A 5,374-nucleotide genomic window follows, 5' to 3' on the forward strand; every position below is an offset into this window, starting at 1 on the left:
ATTTAGCCTAAGCAAAATACACATGTAACAGAATATTCTACATCCTTTGAAATTATTTATAATAGGAATTTTCAATGACATTGCGGCATAAACTTAATATAATTTAAAAGTAAATATGGGATATAAAATTTAAATAGCATATGGATATCATCATGTAATTGTGTAATACAATGAAATCTAAAAGTATTTTAAATATGTAGCATGAGTTATCACTATAGTATTGTGAATAAATTGTTTTATTTATTTTCATTTATCAATTGCTTATTTTTAAAAGTAAGCAATAGGTATGGAAATTGCATATCTGAGTATGTTTATATATATCTATATATACTACAAACTATAAACAATAATAATGTGTTATTGTGTTCCCACAAGGTATACACACATGAATTTATAAATTACATGCAAAAATATATTGAGTGTCTTATCCAGTACATTACACAAGTGTTACTATATATGCACACTTTTATTGTAAAAAGTATGTTCATGTTCATGTCATCACAATGTTTAAGTATCTATTCAGAGTTATATTTTAATACAAGAACAAGAAAATCAAAGAACAAGAAAACAGAATCCTGCAGTTTTTCAAAGAAAAACTTCTGAATAGCAAGGACAGTAAATGTAACTCTGAGAAAGAAACAAAACATAACATAACTTTCTTTTCATTAAATGTAAAGAAAATGACAAATGCAGCTTAATCTACCTTGTGGCTATAAGCCCTGCATTTATTTATGCTGAACCTGACAGAATCAGAACTTTCTTTTATACTTTGAAATGAAGTGCTGAGGTATGAAAAACTACATTCAGATACAATGTATATGATAACAAAGTCAACATAAAATTTCTAAATTAATCTTATATCTATTCATTTCTACCAGTGACTTAACTTAAATAAATCAATTTCAAATATAACCATTCTTCACATTACAGTACTGTTTAAAGTATAAAATTATTTTGTAATAGCAGTTATTTGCTTACAAAATCAGAAGTCCAGACCTAAGGAAATGCTGAGAGTGAAAAAAAGAATTTGCTGGGCTCTCTAACTACAAAAAAGGGCATTTCGGCCAGCAAGGTGTTCAGTACCAGTAGCAGCAATGATAACACAAACTAACCTTTATCAAGTGCTTGCTGGATGCCACTCATTGCCCTGATTTTCCACATGCAAGACCTATTTAATACTGAAAACTAACTTAAGAAGTTGGTACTATCAGTACCAAGTTTTAAAATAATAATTTGTATCATTATTTCTTCATTTTATTTATAATTTTGAAATCTTTTATAATGGTTACAATAGAACAGTATAGGATAAAACAGTATAGGAATATTAGCAAACAAACAGTCACTGGGCTTGTGACCATTATTTATGAATTCTGTTATAAAAAAAGTTTGAAGGTCATTGCCATAAGTCATAAAAGTTATTAAGATTCTTGAGCAAGATAATAACTTTTATTTTAGAATTTTTTTATTTCAGAGTTGTTTCTTATGCTACCAATAGACATTTCGTTTTTAGAAAGAGACCTCTGACACCCCCAAATATGTTCTGGATTAATAGTAAAATTTAGTTCAATCATTTTAATGTAGAAACTTGTATTAATAATAAAAACATTTGCCTTTTGAAAATTATTTTTTCAGCAATTTGAAAGATTGCTTAAGTCAATTTGCTCAATATTTATTTCAACGGTTTTCATAGATGAAACAGCTCACAAAAACGTGGTTCCAAATGGCAAACTTGACCATAGACTTGAATATAAATTATGTTAAAACAAGATAAAACAAGACAGAATACAAATTAATCTAGCATGTCTAATCTGTGATAAATCCCAACACAATGAAAGCAAATGGATATGGAAGGCAAACCTCTTCTCTTAGGATAATTTACACACTATACTGTGATATATGGGCCAAATGAAGGATACCATGTCTACCTGCACAACAGACACACAAAAGAAGCACCCTCTCCATGTAACCTATAGTTTGCAGTTCATTCACATCCATTCATTCTCACATCTGTCCTTTGCCCTGTTTGTTTCCTGTATTAACATATTCTTTCCTTACCTACCTAGTGAATCTACTCCATTTTCAGTATCAACTCAAATGTCACCTCTGAATGGTAATTCTTTGTGCTCGACCTGGACCATAATCCTCTCCTCTCCTCTCCTTCTTTCTTTCTTTCCTTCTTTTTGTTTGTTTTAGATAGATATGATCTCACCCTGTTGCCCAGACTGGAGGACAGAGGCGTGATCATAGGTCTCTGCAGCCTTGAACTCCTAGGCTCAACTGATCCTCCTACATCAGCCTCCTGAGTGGTGGGGACTACAGGCATGCACCACAATGCCCAGGTAATTTTTTTTTTTTTCACAGAGACAGGTTATCACTATGTTGCCCAAGGTGGTCTCAAACTTCTGGCTTCAAGCACTCCTCCCACCTAAGCCTTGCAAAGTACTGGGATTAAGGCATGAGCCACCACACCCAGCTAGTTCAGTGATTTCTAATGTCTTCCTTTCTAGGCCGAATTCTTTGCATTCCCACATAAACACAAACTCCTTGATAGGTGCTTGCTGTCATATTCACGAGACACACTTAAATGATCAAAAACTAAATTATGAAAATAATGTTTCAGTGTAGAAAACTAGACTAAGAACTAGAGCTATTCAGACTCCCAAGTTATTTTTTCCTAAAGGTATTCTATATTAAAGATATTTTCTTTTGTTGTTGTGATTAAAGTAGACAGCTTACTTGGCAACACTGAGCCAATTCAACATTTGATCATATCTAGATTTACTCAAGAGTAATGTCCTGTCGTTTCTTATCACCACCATTAGCGTGCACAACTTCTTATTAGCCTTATCACCTATTGTTATGATAAACGAAACACAAAACCATTCACCCAAAGCAGCTGTCTTTAGAGGTAATAGCTTCTTTATCTAGCTGCAGCAACGCTCCTGACTTTGACTAAAGACTGAAATTTTATTCTAGCCACTATCAGACAAGGCAACTGCAAAGGTATTCCTTAATTGTTTTTTTTTTTTTTCCCTGCAACTTCCAAATTCTGGAGAAAAACTTATTTTGTAAAAGAAATACCAACATTACAAATGCTTAATATTTCAGATGACTAAATCTTAACACTTTCCTAAAACATTTAAGGTGTCTAAATATTTTACTTCTCTTGTTCATATTTGAATATTACTGATTATATGAAGCCTAATTTAGCTTAATTTAAAAATAAACATTTTTTGGTAGGAAGGTATTAAACTGAAATTAAGTCTTTTATTTGATGTACATGTAACTGGATAGATGTTCACATGTTCTTTTAATATCTTAATTATCTTAATTTATAGCCTAACTTGTTCCCAAATAATTTTTGAAGTGGTAATATACCCAATTTTTTAAAACCTCATAGCTTTAGACACACAAAAATCATTTTTAAGACGACAAAACAAAGATAATTTATATTTTTAAAAATATTCAAAGAAAGAAATCTTCAGCTTTTTCTCACATAACAAAATATAGTGCTATAATTACAAAGCACAACATTAAGATGTAAACTATTTGAGTAAATATATTTTTGCTCTTCTAATAGTGTATCTCATAATTTTCATTTGAGAAATAGTGTATTTCATAATTTTCATTGAACTAATAGGAATTTTGAAAAGCAGAAATAAATCTGTCATAAGCTATATCCATTCAATCTGCTACTGCTCAAATAATTCAAAATTCCTTTTCTTGAGATGATTTGGAACCTGTCTTTGTGTTTTCCTTTTTTATTTAATATTTTGTACCTTTAAAATTGTACGTATATCATAAATCTAGTACGTGAAGCAAAATAAAGTGAATGTTGAGAAACTCAGTAATAATTATTTTGAAAATATTTTGTTGTATATATGTAAGTATAAAACAAATATATGTAGTATTAGAATTGTTCTTACTGTGTGAGTGTCTGGTTTTAAGAAGATGTAACTCTGATAACTTCCACTTTAATCAGTATCAATGGGTTACTTTTATTGAAAAGAAAGAATGTATTATATTCTAAAACTTTGAAAAGTGTAGCTAAGGTACTTCTATACTATAATAATCTATAATGAAGTTGCATATACAGTTATTTTATTTTTCAAAAATCAGAAAAAAACAACATAAAATAAACAATATCTTATATTAGAAATAAAGTACTGCAGTTATTCTAAATTTTAGTTATTTAAGCTACGCAATTTATTAACAGCTTGATTTTCATAATAAGTACGACAAAAGGCATGCATGTTAAATAAGACATTATCTGGAATTAAAGACTGCTTGCTGATAGTATGTCACACCCACTTTATTCACTAGAATGTACAAATTCAACTTATTCCTCGTTTGTACCACACCCTGGGAATCATGTAACTATAGTCCAAGACACACATTAAGAAAATGCTATTTTATATTTCCCTGAAATACACAACTGTCTGCCTAAGCAACCTATTCTACCTTAGACATTTATGTGCAACAGATAATTTTGGAGCTTTGAAATTATATTGTCTTTACCTGAATTATGAAACCTATTTGAAAGCCTCCAAATGCCTTCAAGGAAAGCAAAACATTGAATGGCACATCCTGGGCATCAGTTTATCTACATGAAAAAGGAAAAGTGTGGTGATTTTCATATTTTTAATCTTAACAGTATCAGAGGTTGGTGATGGAGAAACATTTTGGAAAGGAATATCTATCCCTCCTGTTCACAGTATGGAACATGAAGTCAACCATACCTTCCTTTTGTTGGTTTCATCACTTTATAGCCTTGCCTAAACATAAAACTATCAAAAACCCAGAAGATATGTCAGAAAGGATCCAAGAGTTGCTGTTTCCTACACATTTCCTGTGAACAATTAGAGAGTTGTGTTCTTCTCTTTTTTATAATAATGTGACTTTTAAGTCTTTTTAATTCTGTACCCAAATGAAGCATTAAAAGCGGCTCTTTCTCTGAAAAGAGAGAGGAAGAAAATAATATATCTTTGCTTTGAATCATATTTTGTCAGCTCTAGAGATGCCCTGGAAAGGCAAAATTAAAATTAAGCAAATTACTCTTTGAAGAATTATAAACGCTCATTGGAAGGACCAAGCCAGGGATTTCTGCAGCACCTGTCTCTATGAATCCACACTCCATTTTACTCCTTTGTTTTTCAGAAGTGCGTGGAAAAAATCCTTGCAAAATATGATTTTTGTAGGACTTGGTAAATATCTTGTTTGAAGCAAAAAGGAAAACAAGTCAGGATCCTAAAGCATAGAGAAGAAATATCTACTAAATTGTAACAGAAAACAAAATGATGGTCATACTTTAAAAGGTGCATTGATCCCTCCGTGTTGCTAAGACAGATGTAGAATTATCTGCAGATAGCTGCAA

This window comes from Mandrillus leucophaeus, unplaced genomic scaffold (assembly GCF_000951045.1).
Source record: "Mandrillus leucophaeus isolate KB7577 unplaced genomic scaffold, Mleu.le_1.0 Scaffold883, whole genome shotgun sequence".
Taxonomy (NCBI): Eukaryota; Metazoa; Chordata; class Mammalia; order Primates; family Cercopithecidae; genus Mandrillus; species Mandrillus leucophaeus.